A 19,393-nucleotide genomic window follows, 5' to 3' on the forward strand; every position below is an offset into this window, starting at 1 on the left:
GGAATATTTCTTGTTACAAAAAGGGATTTAATTCTTTTTGCCCATACAAAATCCAGAGGGCTTTTTACTCCTAGGGGCAAACAAAATTTCTAAGTGTTGAACTTATGTAATTTGAGAACAGGTATATATATATATATATATTTATTTATTTATTTATTTATTTTTATTTTTTTTAAAAATTAAAATTTTTTTTTAGGTCTATATTTTTTTCTCTAAGTTTATTTTAGGAATAAATGTAATACATGAATATTCGAGTTGAATAGTTTAACTTCCTAATAGCCACAATAATAACTAAATGAGATACAAATCAAACAATGAATCTGCTTTAACACATTTTGTTTTTAAAATGCAAGATTATATATCATCATCTAATTAACCTTAATCAAATGAGTAAAATTTTGAAAACATGAGATTACCATAGGAAGAAAGAAAAATCATTTTATCTCATTTTTGATACACATATACATATAACTGAATTACAACGAAAAACTCATATGAAGGAATTTTACTCTCTTTTTTTTTATTAAACTACTTGATTCAAAGACTCTGCCAGGAAAGAACCAGGAAGAAAACTCGACATCATTTCCATTTCCACAATAAGTTAACAATAACGTTTTTACATAGGATTTCAATCCCAAAGAGAAATCTCCCAACATAATTGAATTTTAATAACAATTCTAAATTTCTTTCTTGGTCCTTAACAAGGGATTCATTACGAATTATGCAATACATCATGGTGATCATGGAGAGAATGAAAACTGACCAGGAGACAACCAATCATAACATGAAGACAAAATCAAACATTCACTCCCATTTTGAGTTTGCACAACAGGTTCGACATTGAACTAGACTAGGGAGAAGGTGGATTTTTCCAATAGGAGATGTCAGACACAACACCAAAATAGGTGCCCTTTTGGGGCTAAAAACTTGAGAACTTTCATTTTTCCATGTCTTAATTTCCAAAACTCATACACATGATTTGAGCTGACGAGTAGGGGCCCATAACACCCTACCCTCTCTCCCTCTTCTCATCCTAAGAAGAGACTCTACACTGTTGGAGTCCAACTAAAGACCTTCTCTCATACATGACCACTTCTACCCTATTCGAGGGTGAGTGATGCCAACACACCATACAATCCCTTTGAAATTCAAAGAAAAAATACAAAGGAAAACATTTAAGAAAACCTTTTTCAATCCCTTCCAACATATTCAACACATACATGAACATACATATGCAAACAGGATAACTTAAGCATGCAACAAAACATGAACAACATGAGATGAGGGATTACTACCTTCAAAATTGGGTTATGGCAATAGAACAATTTGAGATGAGCATTCCCTTCCCTCTCCTTCTCCCTCAATCCTGAATTGCACTCTAAAACTAAAGGTTGGTTGAACACTCAACCCCTCCCAAAAATGCCTCTAAATAAGATCCTAAATTCAACCACCTAAAAAGTAATAACTCCCCCACTTGCCTAAAAGTTCTAGAGTCTTCTAACTCAACTAGACATAAGGTTGACCTCAAGGTGGAGTTAAAGTTATCCAACTCATGATGAAAACATTCAATTTTTGCAATAAAGCAAAAATGGGGTTTTTGAGTGACCATAAAAGTCAACAAAAGGGGCTAAGGGGGTGAAAAATGCCCCCAACCCATACCCCTTACACATTTTTTTTCATGATTTTAGGCCTCTAAGACTAATTAGGGACCTAACAAATGCTAGGAAATTTTAGGACTTTCTAACAACCTTCAAAATACAAATTAAACACTAATCTGGATTAGGGGTAATTAATCTTGATTACTAACTAATTAGTAAAATTGTCACTAACCTAGTCCAACTTAGATCTTTAGGTTACTCGGTTAATCCTAACTATTATGTTGGAATGCATATACAATTCACGAGTGTCAAGGGACACTAAAAAATCACTATTATGAAACATTAACATTTAAAGATTAAAAAATGATACATTCATTCAATCCAGGATACAAATAAAATATGAATAATGGGGTTTGCATCTTTCATCATATTTAACCCTGGTTTCCACAAATGGTACATAGGGTTCAGTTTCGTTTCTCTATTATATTTTTCAGCTAAAATATCTTGCACACTCATTGCACACATCAGTAGCTCAAGAAAAATTACATACATAAATTCAAAACTTATTTGGATAGTCACATAAATCAAAACACGAATCTTTCATATAATTAACTGTTTAGTTCATTTCTGCTTGCATTTAATCATCAGAAATTACAAAATCAATGTAACATAACTTATACACTAATTTAGATTAAAATACTAAAATAATCATCACTAGGCATGCATATACCTAACATCATAAACATCACCAATTAAGGGATACTAAACTCTCTGAATGTGTATAATCTAATCATCGAGATATCAAAATTTACACTCTTATCATCAGGTGAAAATGCCTCGTATCATTGTTAGTGAAATTTTATTGTTTAAATAGTCAAGATATTGTAGTAGTTCTCGAATCATTGAGTATTAAAACATGGATGTATCAACTACTCTCAATTTCATTAGGACATTCACAACATAACATTACTTCATATCCATTCTAATCTCCTACAATAGAGTTAACAAAGAAATTCATATTTAATAAGTACATGTGAGGAGGGACCTTACAACATGTAGAATAATGATTTAAAATTAAATATTGATGTTTTTGTTAAGGTAATTTTTATATATGTATTCTATTATTGAATAGGCCTCTGCTAGTACTTAACTTCTTAATAATTTTACTCATTTTTAATCACTTATATAACATATTTATCTATATTTATCTTAATTAACAAGTAACATATTTATCTGTACTTATACTTTCACTTTCAATTTTTAAAATACACACATCAAAGTTTTTTATAATTTTCTAACAATATTTTATTTTCTAGTATATTTAATATCTATTAAAAAGTGTATATTTATTTTTAAAATATTAATATTTTTATTTTTCTAAGATCAATTCCAAATTACATTATGCCAATCCTACTTTCACCTAAAGGAGTTATGTGAACTATTACTAAATGCGTTTGAGATTTGATATGGAAAGGGAATATGGATGATAAGTAAAAGATTCCACTCATTTCATAGGATAGTTATTGGTAGGCAAAGGATTATGGGGGAATAGGGATGTATAGAATATATGACACAAATCTTAGTCTTGGCCTAAGATCTAATGGAAACTATATGAGAACCCCTCTTCCTTATGACCTAAAATTGTAAGGATTAAGTACCTTGATTGGAATGCTTGAGAGATAATCTTTTCCATATGGAGGTTGACAATAAACTATTTTGGGTGAAAAGTGTAAATAATAAATACTCAATGAAAAGGGTTATTCATTACCAAAATTGGGGTGTCTAGTTAGAAATCCATAGTTTAAAGTTTTTTGGCCTGAACTTGTCCCCCCAAAGGCTAGTAGATTGTTATGGCTAGCTTTAGAAAATAGAATCCTTTCGAGTTCAAGATTTTTCATATTAGGAATTATAGATTAGTTCAAGTGTGTATTTTTAAACTTTGAGTTAGAAGACACTAACCATCATTTATTAAGATGCATGACTTTGTACAAATAGTGTTGAATTGGACGCGTAATAAACTCAAGTAGCATGGTCTATTGTCATCCTCTTTGTCGTAGTTATTATTGAAATGGCCATGTATAAAGATTTTTTTTGCACTTATTAGGAGAGTTATCCCAACTACATTTACATCAAGTCTGTGGTGGGAAAGAAACAAGAGCATCTTTAGGAAGATGTCCTCTTTAGCTAATAAGGTTTGTGAAGTGGTGGAGAAATTAATATCAAAAATGGTCACAAAGGCTCCTTCCATGATTTAACAAATTCAAATCATTCAATTCCTTCGAGAGGATAACAAATTATTTGAGTATCTTTTTTTAGATGCCTTTACTGATAGAACTTGACTTTGAAAGTGCAACCCAAGGGAAGGGGAACATTAAAAAATTTGTATTTTTAGTAAGGGATGATAGGTGAATCTAAATTAAAACATGCAATAGAATTAAAATAGAACTAAGGAATTGTGAATGCTTGAAATGCATCACCAGATGCATCACTGGTGAATGCACATGTGATGGAATGGCGTGAAATAATGCATGCCTTTATGAGTGGTGCATACCTTCAATCTACCCCTGTATGAACAATGGGAATGAGATCAAGCAGATTCCTTAATGTAGTAAAAATGGATGCAGTGAGAGCTTTGGTGAAGATATCAACAACTTACTCAAAGGTTGGGAAAAATTGTAACTCCACTGTACCACTCTAAACCAAATCTTGAATGAAGTGATGGCGGATTTCAATGTGCTTTGATCTAACATGAAACAATGGATTCTTGGTCATTGCAATGACACTAATATTATCAAAAAAATGGTTGTAGGATGGTCTTGAACTAAATACAAATCTTCTAGAATCCTAATCCATATGGCTTAATAATTGGTGGTTATTACTCCAATATACTCTGCTTCTATGGAAGAGAGAGCCGCAGTCACCTTCTTCTTACTACTCCATGAAACAACTCCAGAACCAAGAGAGAAAACATAACCAAAGGTTAATTTTGCATCATCTACTAAACCAGACCAATCAAAATCCATGTAACAAGCCAACTCAAACTTAGCATTGGAAGAATAACAAATGCCAAATTATGTGTACCACTCACATACCTTAAGATTATTTTTGCAACTTTCTAATGAGACTCACATGGATCTTACATAAACTTAGAGATAAGGCTCACACCATACATAATATTAGGTCTTGTTGTAGCTGAGGTACATGAGGCTCCCAACCAAAATTATATACGATGTAGCATCAACATGGAGACTTGGATCATCCTTGGTTTACTTTTCATGAAGGGCTACATGGGTAGCAACTTTCATGCATGACATCATTCTAAACCACTTCAATAAATTAGTAACATACTTGGTTTGAGAAATGGATATATACTATCAAGTTATTGTTGCACCTCTATCCCAAGAAAATAATGCATAACTCCTAGATCTAACATCTCAAATGCTTGTTTCAATTATTCTTTGAATTTATCCATGAGAGACGAGCTTTTACCTAAAAAAATGAGATCATCAGCTCATAAAGGTAAACAATTATAATATCATTACCAACATGTTGGATATAGAGGGTCAGCTTTAAAGGACATCAAATGAACCCTTTCTTCAAGAAATAACTATTAATGTGTGCATACCAAGCACATGGTGCTTGCTTCAACCCATAGAGTTATTTTCCTAAAATTTCATAGCCAATAGGCTGATCCACATAAACCTATTCATCAATATAACCATTTGGGATAGTTGATTTTACATCCATTTGATAGAATAACCACTTTTTTTGAGCAAAAATAGACAATATAATTATAACTGTATCAAACTTGGCAATTGGAGCAAAATTCTCTAAATAATCTACTCCAGGTGTTTGTGTGAATCCCTTGGCAACTAGTCTATCTTTGTGTCTTTTTACATAAACATCAACATGAATTTCACCTTGTAAATCCATTTGACACCAATCACATGTTTTTCTTTTGGAAGTGGAACTAATTCGCATGTATCATTTTTCAAAATAGCATGCATCTCTTCATTCATAGCATCAATCCACATTGGTTATGTCACAACTTCTTCATACACAAAAGGTTCAACTTGAATGGAAATTAACAATGCAAAGTTAGCAACTGAATCCACATTAGAACTCTTTTGATATATTTCATTTAAACTTCACGCCTTTTGTGAGAAACTTGGACTGGATAGTGAGTTTGAACTTTCACATAAAGAGGAAATCGGTGAACTTGGTGGACTTGGGCTTGAGCTTCCGCTTGAGCTTGTGCAGAGAGGAGGGACTTGAATATCTTCATTACCCATGATGATTGGTGTTGATTGTTGAACTTCTTTCTTCCATTTCGATAATCTCCCTTCATCAAAAACCACATCTTCACTAGTAATCCATTGCTTTATGTCAGGTTCATAAAATTTACATGCTTTGGTGGATCAAAATAACCCACAAAGATAAAAAGTTGGGATTTGGCTTCCATCTTTTTCCTCTTTTGAACAAGAACATGAACATACGTAGGGAAACCAAATGTAAATGAAAGTGAGACACTCAGGGACTTTTTCCACTCTAGGATTCCTTTGGAGTGATATTCTAAAGCACTTTTGTTGCGCTTCAATTCAAAATATAAACTATGGTTGCCACTGCAACTTCCCAAAAGGAATTTGGAAAGTTCTTAGACTTTAACATACTTTGTGTCATCTCCATAATGGTAGGGTTCTTTCTTTTTGCGATACCATTCCATTGGGGGTAAAGACTATTGTAAGTTGTATTTGAATGCTATGCATGTCACAAAAATCAACAAACTCTTTGGAGATGAATTCTCCCCCTCTATTTGTTCTAAGTATTTTAATGGAATACCCACATTTCTTTTTTGCCATAGCTATAAATAAATTCAAGCATTCAAGTGCTTCATATTTTTTCTTAAGAAAATAAACCCATGTGTGGCATGATAAATCATCAATAAAATTCAAAAAATATATATTCTTACCCAAGAATTTCTCTTTCATACAACCACAAATGTTAGAACGCACAAGCTCTAGAGGAAATTTTTCCCTCCATGACTTGTTCACATGAAAAATTTCTCGATGTTTCTTACCAAGAGCACACCCTGAAAAAACTTCTTCTTTTTCTCAAATAGCAAGAAGTCCTCTCACCATGTCCTTTTAAGAAGAAAAATTAAGCCCTAAAAATGAAAATGACCATATCCTTGATGCCATAACCACGAATCATCTGTGGTTTCCTTAGGAGCATGCATATTAGAGGAAACTAAAGTGAGAGGAAATAGTCTATTCTCTATCATATAGGTCTTTTCTACAATATGGTGTTTAGTTGATTTATCAAAAACTTTACAATATTTATCCTCAAAAATAACCTTTTATTTTTTTCCTACAAGCTTCTCAATACTCAAAATATTATGATGTAACTTGGGCACATGTAAGGTGTCATGAATATAATTAATTTATCCTTTCTTAATTTTCACTGCAAGGGTACCTTTTCCCATAACAAAAACCTCTTTATCATCACCAAACTTTATTTGAATTCTCACATTTTCATCTAATTTGACAAAGAGATTAGATTTACTTGTCATATGATTTGAACACTCGCTATCAAGAAACCATGCATCCTTCTGAGGTTCTTTTTCCAAATTGCATTTAAAGAACGTGAAGTGCTTTGCATCTTCAAGAGATTCTTCAGTATAGTTGGCTCTTGACTTATTCAAATCAATTTTTTTCTTTCTACATTCAAATTCATAATGTCCATATCTTTTACAATATCTTCACTAGATGCTTCTTCGATCCTCAGAACTCCTTCCTCTTCCTCGGTTATTTCCTCTTCCTCACCCTCTACCACATCCTCTTGATGTAGAAGACTCCCCTTGAGTTTTATTTGATTGGAAAGGGACTACAATCTTTGCTTCAATTTTAATTGTAGACTGGAAGGCTTGCACTAGATTTTATGTTGAACATTGCATGCACTCTTCATGTGAATGTAAAGAACCTATCAACTCTTAAATTTCAAGGTAAATGTATCTTTACTCTATTCAATGGCTATGACCATTGGATCAAACTTTGGAGGAAGCGATCTTAGAATCTTCTCTACATTTTTTCTCTTTGTGATAGTTTCCCCTTGAGTCTTAAGATGATTGATAATAGTTTGAGCCCTCCTAATAAACTCATGAGTGGACTCAGCTTCTCTCATCCTTAAATTTTCAAAATCTCTTTGAAGGGTTTGAAGTCTCACAAAACTTATCTTTTCAAATCCTTGGTATGCAATTTGAAAGGCCTCCCATCCATCCTATGACTTTTTCATACCATCTATATGGGGGGGAAAATAGATATATCCAATGCAGTTTGAATGATGAAAAGAGTTCAATTATCCTTCTTCTTGTCTTCTTTCAACTCACTTTTTTGAACCTATGTTAACTCATTTAATGCATTCTAGTCTATAGGCTCAATGTATCCTCCTTCTACTAATTCCCAAAGATCTTGAGATAAGTGTAGGGTCTTCATCTTGATACTCTAATATTCGTAGTTGTCTCCTAGAAAACAATGAAAGATGGAATGGAAAGTTGCCACCATTTTCCATTTTGCAAGATCTGGGAGATGTTAGTAAACAAATTTGTCTTTGCACAAAATGATTATAAAAAATGACTCAAGAATGCCCAAAATGAAGACACAAAAATCTACCAATAGTTGGGTCACTTTTCCATTGGATTGAGTAAGTGCCCCCTAAATTTTATAGGCTACAGCTCCCCAATTAAATATGCAAAGAATTAGATTTACAATGTTTTTAACTAGAAAGCGAAGGCTTCCCTCACTATTCTTGGATAGGGGGAAAATTATTACAACTAAAATAGAAATAAAGGACACAACATATAGAAATGGAAGCATACAATCTTCTCATTCATGTCTACACTCGAAAAGAAAAAGAAAGATTAAATGAACAACAAAAAGCTCCTGCAATAAATGAATACAACTATAGAATTTGATTCCATTATTCAGTCTTGATTCATACATAAACCAAGAGTGAGAACAATCTGAAGCAAACTGTCTTCAGAATGATGAAATCCTCATTCAACTCAAAAATAATACTACTGCTGATCAAATTATTTTGAGATAACTAGAAAAGAAAACTAATATAAAAGTAGGAATCTCTAATTACAATCAAAAACTGTCCCCTTCATACAATCTAAATTTTCCCCCAATGTGCAGCACACAATCTGCAAAAATAGTAGAATCTGTTGGACTCTCCACATCATCAGAAAGGAGAAGCACATTTTCTTCCCTTTTTTCAAAAAAAGAAGAACTCCCTCTTTGGCTTTGAGTTACATATTTATATTTCCCCTTGGATCAGTTTATATTTAGTTATTAAAACTGATTCTTGGAAATTATCATTAATTAAATCTCCTTTCCTTTGATCATTGTTCATGGTCACTTTCCTTTATCCATTTCCTTCTATAACATAAAGTATTTATAAACATTATAATTAAGAACATATGGATATCATCTAATAATGTTTATAAGAAGAATTTGACATGTGGTATTTATTGGTGATGAAATGTTGTCATCTTTTCATAATTGTCATGACAATTTTGATAGTTCACGGAAATAATCATAACTTTTGATCCATAATAGATCTAAGAAAACCATTTGGAGAGGATTTATAAAATTAGGTTGGTCAAAACATAGCCAAAATTTAGACAAATCCAATGGTTAGAATAAAAGTAATGACCCCCAAAATATGATTGTTATTATGTGATTTGCATTATGTGATTGTTAGTGTTGATTTGATAGTGACACACTCAAAAACCTATAACTTTTGATCCATAATGAATTTGATAAAAATATTTGAAGGTGATTTAGAGAATTAAGTTTTCCAAGACATATCTGAAATGCAGCCCAATCCAACAGTTGGATTGAGAAATATGGCCCCCAAAATATGACTATTATTCTATGATTGTTAATGTTGATTTTAAAGTGTTGCACTCAGAATCCCATAACTTTTGGTCCATAACGAATCTGATAAAAAGATACAAAGGAAATTTAGAAAATTAGGTTTTACAAATAATATCTAAAATTCAGCCCCATCCAATGGTTGGATTGAGATATATGGTCCCCAAAATATGACTGATTTTCAATTTTTAGGAAATTTGTTATAATTGTTAAAACTAAATCTTTGAACTGCTAAAACTCTTGAACCACTAAATTACACCCATAATCATGTCTCTGAGCTGAATTCTGAATTTGAAGTTGAACTTTAAACTAGGATATCTTAATCTGCATATCAAATTCTTACTTGGATCTACATTTGAACTTTGAACTGTTGAGCCATATCGAATCAATGAATCCATTTGAAAAGCATAATTAACCTTCATACCTGTTGAAAGCCAACCAGTGAATTTGCATCTGAATTCACATTCCAAGTCTAAAAATGGTGTACATCTAAAAATAAAATTAGAATTTGGACTTTGCAAACTTAAAATCTAAATCATTGATCACTAAAACCTATTCAACAAGTACAAGGGGTTCATGACTGCTTTGTACCATCTGAACTTGTTTTCTCAATCTCAAGTTTTGGCATATGTGTTACTAGATTTTTAGTTACAAAAATCAATCTAAACATTTCCTTCTTGAAACAAGACTCCATAAAGCATTTTTTAACATGGATTAGGGGAGACTGAGGAGCAAAATATGAAAAAGTTATCATGGGGGCCAAGTTATCAAGTTTTAAAATTGGGGTTAAAACACCAACTAATAGGAGAGAACCATTGCCTTGCCTGCAAGAGAACAAATTCTACAACCTGCTCTGATACCAACTGAAGATCTTTAAAAAAAAATCTCTTATGCTATACTGATAACCAAAGAAATAAAAAAATAGAGCATAAAAAATGAACACCAGAGATCAAAATAAAAACTTTGTTTTTATTGAATGTATGTTATGAAATTAAAGAGTACATTATAAAGAAAAACTAAAATATCTTTTCATTGGACATTGATGGAGAAAGCTAGTGTTTACTACTCTCTAAAATGTTAAATAATAACATGCAAAGAGATTGCATGATAATCACAGTTTTACATACTATGCAAACTAATTAAAAAATAATTAAAAACAATGCCTATGAAGGTAACAACAACATGCAATTTTATTCAGAAAGAAAATAAAACAAAAAATATAAATTAAAACATGCAGTGGAACTAAGGCATTAGGAATGCATTGAAATACAACATCGATTGCATCATCAGTACATGAACATGGGGAAAAATGGTATAGAACTATGGATGCCTTCATGAGCAGTACATGTCTTCAAGAACAGGATAAAAGATGGAGCCAAATTGGTTCTTTATGGAGAGAGGTGTCAAAATGTTGCATGAATATTTGTCAAGGATCATTTTGTAAGAATAGTTTATTGTCATGTGGACATCAAATTACATGACTAGGAGAGTGCTAGTCGCCAAGTGAATTCAAATCAATGCATTAGATGTCTATTGTGGCTCAACCATTTGTAGTCCCCATATATACTCAAGTAATTGGACCTGATTGAAGGGGTATTGTTGTTGATGACCATCATTGGATATTATTGATAGAGTTTTGTGGGCAATATTGGAATGTCTATTGCTAAAACTGTTGATTCCTAATGGCTTGTGTTTTCTTGAAATCCCATATTTTGTTGTGAATTTGACAAGGATTTGGGTTTCTTCACCTAATTCTTTAACCCATGAATATGGTGATACGCCACTTTTACCCAAAAAACTAAATAATTAATTTACTTAATTAATATAATAATATATTAATTTCATAGTAATAGATTAGTTTTAAAAAACATATTATTATTAAAATTTATTTTTTTATTTTTAATTAATATTACTTAGCATATAAGAAATTAAAAATTTAATATTTATTTTAAAATTATCAAGAAAACTAATCATTTCAAGGTTTTAATAATTACTCTAATTATTCTTAACAATTTTTTAGAGAAAATTTACTAACTTCAAAACTTCAAATATAATCTGAATTTTTTATTACTGAAATAATATTATTAATATTAATTAAAAATATTACAAATAAAAAATATTTATTAAATAACTATTACCTCAATGTTATAATACTAATAATTCTTGTTTCGATATAGGAGGAATTTTACACATTCGAGCTTGAATGGGCAGGTGTATGTTGCATATCAATATATTTTGGGATTAAGAAAGTAAAAAGATTCTGGAGAAAGATGTATTTAAGTGTTTGAGTTTGTAGATTTATCTAGTGGTGGGTTTCCATGAGTTTTTGCTATTTAAATTTGCAGATTAATGAAGAGATCTTCAGGTGAGTTTGTGGAGACCTAAGGGGAAAATCATTGCAAACCTACGTGCAAATCTTATAGGGCAAGTTATTGCAGATTTAAGGGCAGAAATTTCAGGGGAGTTTAGAAAAATTTGAAGGCTATTTAGTCTTTTATGTAGTTTGAGCAAAAATTCTTACATACTTCTAAAGACGGGGAATTTCAACAAATTCAGATCATACGAAGGAGAATTTCTAGTAAGGGAGATAAGGTCAAACCAAAATTGAGAGATTGTAAAATCATATCAGAGTCAAGAACGATTTTGAGAAGATGATATATTTATTTAAACAAATTTTTAAAAAAAATCTAGAGAGGTATGGAAATCATATACAAATGTATATTATCTCAAATCAAACCAAAACCTATTTGTGATTTATTTTGTGAAACTTTGGTATCTTGTGAATGATGCTAGATATTTTGTATAGTGTTTTTTTTAAAGAACATGATATGCCCCTCCGTACAATCTTTTTTCAGATCTAAATTCAACCTTCCTAAATCATGAAGTTACATTGGGATTAGCACTAGAGGAGGGAGGCCAGAAGATATTCAAATACAAGATAATCAAGACCTATGAAACCTATTCATCCATTACACATAAACCTTAAATCCAAAAATCAAGCACTACAAAAAGAAGTCAAAATTGGAATTATCCAAATTTATCAAGCCTCTATGGAGCTTGGACCTCTTCTTACCTCTGAAAACTAGAGATTGTTGGTTGTCATCCTCTCCTCGATGGGTAGATCAAAGGGTGGAACTAGCAAAGAAGCAAACCCTAGCAAAAAAATCAGAGATGACCCTCCAAAGAAGATTGAGATCTCTAACTAGTTAGGAGTAAATACTTAGCCTTGATCATAAAGGATGTTCACTAGAATATATCTAGTGGCAATATCATAAATATGGGCTTTATGCCAGATGGACAGGTAGAGGTATAAAAGTAGAACTTATTGTTAAATAGTTATATATAATGTTATGGTAAGAAAATAGAATTAGTCATTCTTGAGAACAATTTCATTTATATTGATTGTTGCAGTTCGAAGCTAGAAAAAGGAATTGTTATCCAATAATGCCCTAAATTTTTAAAGAAAAACCATCAAAACTCTTGATTGGCAACGTTTCTTTCGATCCATACAATCCTGACCCATTCCTTATATAGAGGGATGTCATCTTTACCAATCTTCCAGTGGGGTTATTAGACAATGAAACTCCAAAATAATAGCTAACAAGATAAGTAAATTTGTAGCCTTTGTAAAAATAGAGTTACGATATTATATACCAATAATTGTAGTTAACATGGATGTTAAAATTAGAAAGCCTAAACCTTTTAAAATCTACATTAATGGTAGATTTATAGTTGTTGGACTTAGATTTGTAGAAGGGAAATTTTCAAAGGGATACTCCCTTGAAAATTCAAACACCAATAATGGCCCTATCCTCCAAACCCCTCCCAAGAGTATTCAGGTTATCTTTAATGAGGATAAGAGAGGTTTTTTTTGTTATTCTAGGCTTCCAAGGTTATTTCTTTATATTCTATCTACATGGAGAAATCAACTTTTAATGTTATAAAGTCCCTTAACCTGAATTTAATAGCTCTCAATACCAAAAAATTTTATCTTCAAAGGGATATACAAGAGAATAAGAAGAAGGGTGGGATAGGTATGTGGAAATAACTAACAAAAATGTGCATCCATAAAAATAATGAGTTAAAAAGAATCTAAAAGGCCAAAAATATCATTCAATAAAAAGAAATATCACAGACAATGTGGGTTCCTAAATTCCTTTTTGAAGCAATGCATTCGGAAGAATAAATAATCAAAGAAAAAAACTGTGGATTCCTAAGTTGCTCATAAAAGAATTGCATACTAAAGAAAGATCAAAATTGCCATCTAAGATTTCAGGCAAGGCTTCCTCAAATCCAAGATACAAACAACTTCCATACACATCCAAATATTTTTGGGATCATTATCTACCAAAGTCAAAATCCACATTCACTTTCCAATCAAATCCAAAATGCATAGCCATTTCTCCATCAAAACCTATAGCTTCAAAATCTACTTTTCCTTCATTACTCTATCACCCTTCAAGGTCTGTGTCAACATTGACCTTGTCACCCCTTCCATATAATCCTACATAAGCCTTCCAATTCCCCATCTATTTTACAAGTCCTATGCTCCAACCTTCTATTTTTCATCTCCAATCCTTTGAATTAACCCTTATACAACTTCATCCATCTATCCATTTGATTTCCATTTTCCATTGCCCAACCAACATCTTTAAGCATATCATTGAAATCCATGGTTGAATATTTTATATCTTTCAAGAGAAATTCCCATGGGAAATGATGCTTTAGTCCTTCCTCTATATCTTATCACTTATTTATCATCATCCCAAAAAGTGTCAAAAAATAAATAAATAAAAGAGAAATAATCAAAAAATAAAGAGAAATAATTTCATCCAATAGCAAAAAATAGGGATAATTGTAAGAAACCCCCCTTTGGAAAAATGTACAAAATCTTGGAAAATCCAACATTATTTTAGGGGAAAAACATTAATTTATATTGGTGATTTTTTTTTTTCAAAATAGGGAAAAAAAATTATTGGTGATTTTTGTCATTGTATGAAAGTTTTGTAAAACCCTGGCAAATCTTTAATTATTTCATAAAATTGTGACCAAATGTACAAATACCTAAAAACCATAATTTTATATCATCCAAAATACAATAACCCTTCTTAATAACCATTAGATGATCCTAAATCAATGTTATAAATCCTATTTTGGGCTAAAATGTTAAAGAACATGTTTCAAAGTAAGTTTTTAGATAATAACACTTGCCCACAGTAAAATCTCTTTCGGGCCAAAGATTAGAAGGATAAAAAATTCCTTGGAAAGTCTCCAAAATAGAGACACTTGTCAATTCTATGTACTTTACATATAGACTGACTTAAATTTTTACCATAGATTGGCGAATAAGACATGCCTCAGAAATTGTAGGCAAAAATATTTAATTTATCACATGAAAAGATTAGATTACATTGGCAAAGTCATCGCCAAAATAAAAATAATTATGTATCGTTATTGGTGATTGGCCTAAGCATGGGTCCCAATTTTCATAAAGTGTGGACGACATGGCCACATTGAAAGTAAAAAAAATTTCCAAATTCAAGGTCCTCAATGAATAAAATTCGCCATTTGGAGAATATTTGCCATTAAAGTTATCCCTAGTAAAAGCTTGGCAAATAGATGTTAGAATCTAAAAAGATTAATAACCCAGAAAACTAGTGCAAAAAATAATTATCTAAACTATGAATGCAAATGATACAAAATCAAAATAGCATCATAGAGTTAGTCTCCAAGAGAGTAATGCAAATGCTGGAAGCAAAATAGCATTAAGAGGATGCAAAAACAAGAGATACAAATACAAGCTAGGTAGCATGCTTATATAGGCTAGGAAGAGGGAGGAGGTGGCAACACCAACCAATGAGGAGCAACCATCTATCAGACTAAAGATAGAAAAGCATCTTCCCAAGATAGCTAATGGATGCTCACATGTAGGAAGGTGACACCTCACAACCATTCACCTAATAAGACATGCTTTATTAACCTAAGCGAGATTAATAAAAGTGTAGGAAAAACCTAGCAAAATAGGAAAAATAAAAAACTACACTAACACCCCCCCATAAGCGAAGCTTAGGTGGATGTAGAAATGGGTCCCGACAAGTCAAGCCTAATGAGGTACCCATGTACATAAAATTCCCCCAAAAGAGAGAGAAAAGAGACTCCCCAAAGAAAATTAGGACTCCAAGTGAGAGGAAGAGCCCCCCCCCAAAAGATGAAGCATCCCGCAACTCCAGAAAAACTTGCAAATTTTGTCCGGTAGATCCACTTACATTGAACAAGTTTTCTTCCCTTAGGAAAAGGGACAAAATCCCAAGTGTGGTTCCTCATCAAGGAACTATACTCTTCCTGCATAGCTGTATCCCACTCAAAAATACCAAAAGCCTCATGAAAGGACTATGGATTTGAGGCAGTAGCAATGAAGATATGTAGAGCATCCTGGAATTGTGAATGAGTTTGCTTGGTGTCTGATGGATCCCCAACCCAATCACCTGCAAACTGCAAGGTCTATCTAGCCCTAAGTGGACCAGAAGATGGAGAATCTAGAGGAGAATCATCAACCTGTAAATGATGACTAGGAGAGGAAGGAGGTGAGTCCTCTGAATCACTCTCTACATCAGAAGTGGAGGTAGAAGATTGCTCAAGTGAATCTGACCCATTAGAAGATCTATCATGTATTCCAAGTGACTCCAATGTCAAAGTAGAAGGCAACCCTATGACCATGCTTTGCTAGTTAAGCTGATGCAAGTAGTGGAAGTTAAGATGGCCAAACTGCTCATGCCATAATCTGCTCACATCATTAGAGTGAGTGAGTGAAACAGTCAAAGGAGGATTAGGAACAAAGTGAGAAAACATATAGAGTTGTGACTGATGATCTGCTCTCCCAACTGCAACTATAGAATCATTGTGCAACTCACGTATCTCCACTGAATCAGGAGTGAACTCAACCCCCTTGCCTAAACCTGTGTGAGTGATCTAGTGTACCAATAGGAGATTAGTTGACAATGAGGGTACACAAGAAACATCATGGAATGTGCCATCCCCCATATCAACAGACACTCTCCCACACACCTCAACAAGAGTGTTATCACCCATCAAAATAGAAGGCATAGTACATGGCTCCAAGGATGCAAGTTCTTCCTTAGATGAAGCCATGTGGTGTGAAGCACCCGAATCAAGAACCCAAATGGATGGTGAGGATGCAACTGCAAAAAGGGCCCTGCCCTTTCCTTTCCCCTTGTTTGTTTCTTTTTCCTTGTTAGACCCTTCATTAGAACTTTGTTTGATAGACTCAGGAACACTAATATTATTCTTCTCAAGAATGTATGTCAAGTGATCAAGTTGTTTCTACAAACATTTATGTTCATCATGACCAAGTCTTTCACAATAGGCACATTTGACCTTTTCTTTCTTAGGCTTATCGCCCTTGGAAGATGGTGTATCAATAGTTGCTTTTGAAGAAATCGATATCTAATCCTTCTTCTCCTCACTATTCTTTTGTTTCTTGTCCTTACTATTGTTGTTACTACTTTGTCCTTGTTGTTCTTTTGTGCCTTGGTTGGCAGCCAAGGCATGTGACTTAGAGGACTTAAGAGTGCCCATCTGGATTAGCTTGTCCTGTTCTCGAGTGAGATTGATAGCAAAATCATCTAAAGATGGCATGGTGAATTGAGTACCAAGTGCACCCTTAGTAGCATAGAAGGTAGAGACAAACACAGAATATTCTGAACTCAACTTAGAGAGAATATTAAGAATCATTTGTTCATCTTTCTTTTCAATTCCACATTGTTTTAACTGCAACCTTAGTGATTTTAATTTGGTGAAGAAATCTTGGATTGTGTTGAAATTTCCTGGACTTAAACTAATTAATTCATTTTCCAACATATGACCCCTCATTGAATCTTGTGTGCCAAATAGTGTTTCTAGCTTTGTCCATACTTCATTTGGTGTATCCAAAGACTCAATGTGAAATAGCAAGTCAGGAGAAATAGACAAACACAATGTTTCATATGCCTCATCACATTTGTTAAACCACTTAGGCTTGTTTTCATCTTTAGCAGGTTCAGTTTCAAGTCCCATAGTTATCCTATTTAATCCAGCTTTCTTTAAGTGAATTGTCATGCGTGATTTCCACTCAAAGTAATTGTATGGAGTTAGGATGGGTATATTTGTTTGATCCATGATGAAGAAATGTAGAGAAGAAATGCTAAAAAGAAGAGAACCGAGCCACGACAATCCCCCCCCCCCTCCCCCCCCCCCCCCCCCCCCTTTTACTCAATCAAAGAACCCCCCCAAAGAAATATGATTTGGCACTTTATTTTAGTGCATTTACAACTACCACTAGAAATAAATACTTAGTGGTCTTGATTTCAATGCATTACAAACCCTCATGAAGAGCATATGTTGAAAGTATAATTTAGTCACAATAATCAAGGAAAAAAATAGCACCACTGTGATCTACTCGAAAAATCATGCACTTTCAAAAAAAGAATAACCTTGATATGAGGTCGTATGAGAAAGTTATGATCCTCTGAAGTTTCCAAAACGAGAACTGTGCACTGTTATGGCCAAGAATCTGTAATTTCTGAAAATTTTATGCATGAAAATCAAAAGTCAACTCCACTAGTGGATAAAGCACAAAAAAATAGCTAAGGTCATAACAAGAATCATCAAAATTAGAGTCCGTATGAGCAAGAATGAGACATTTGAAAATTGCGTTCAAATTTGTGACTGCCAATGGAGAGGGGTACGGCTGTAGCTTTCCGCGCTAGATCTTGCAAAATATATGGATTGCATGCAAAATCTAAAAGATACCCAGATGGTTTTTCGGGGCTGCAAACAAAACCCAGAAAGTGTTTTTCTTGCTGATATACAAAAGATGTTGCTATATTGTAAATTAGATGCCTTTAACAGTAAAAAACGGCTCCAAAAATCAAAAAATGACCCCAGCAACCAAAATATGACATGCAAATGCTGGATCAGCTTCTTAAGTCCATTAATGGCATGCTAGAACTTGCAATACTGATTGAAAACTCCAAATATGCAAGTTGGTTGTCAGATTTGAGATTGAAACTCTAGAGAAAAATTGTTTTTGTCAAAAATTTTCTGATTCTCAGCATCATCCAAAGATGCAAAAGAAGAGCATACTTCGTTTCTCAAAAAACTACAATAAATTTTATTAGCCCCCCCCCAAAATCTCTCAAATAAGGAAACTAAAATCTACTCTTACACATAGAAAAGCTCTGATACCATGTTAGAATCTGAAAAGATAAATAACCCAGAAAACTAGTGCAAAGAATAAATATCTAAACTATGAATGCAAATGATACAAAATCAAAATAGCATCATAGAGTTAGTCTCCAAGAGAGTAATGCAAATGCTGGAAGCAAAATAGCATTAAAAGGATGCAAAAACAAGAGATACAAATACAAGCCAGGTAGCATGTTTATATAGGCTAAGAAGAGGGAGGAGGTGGCAACACCAACCAATGAGAAGCAACCATCTATCGGACTAAAGATAGAAAAGTATCTTCCCAAGATAGCTAATGGATACTCACATGTAGGAAGGTGACACCTCACAACCATTCACCTAATAAGACATGCTTTATTAACCTAAGCAAGATTAATAAAAGTGTAGGACAAACCTAGCAAAATAGGAAAAATAAAAAACTACACTAACAATAAACACTTAGGATAAGTAGGTCATGATGGAAACCTAAAAAATATCTACACCGTTTGTAAGTTATGAACTTGCATTCCATACTTAGGGGAAAATTCCATCCATGTTTTCCTATTGTGTCATATATCCCTTTTGTTCCCTCCATTATCCTATGTCCCTCACGTCCCTTATCTTATCTATATTTATATC

This window comes from Cupressus sempervirens, chromosome 5, assembly GCF_028749045.1.
Source record: "Cupressus sempervirens isolate cs-2001-9-10 chromosome 5, ASM2874904v1, whole genome shotgun sequence".
In the NCBI taxonomy this organism is placed as follows: domain Eukaryota; kingdom Viridiplantae; phylum Streptophyta; class Pinopsida; order Cupressales; family Cupressaceae; genus Cupressus; species Cupressus sempervirens.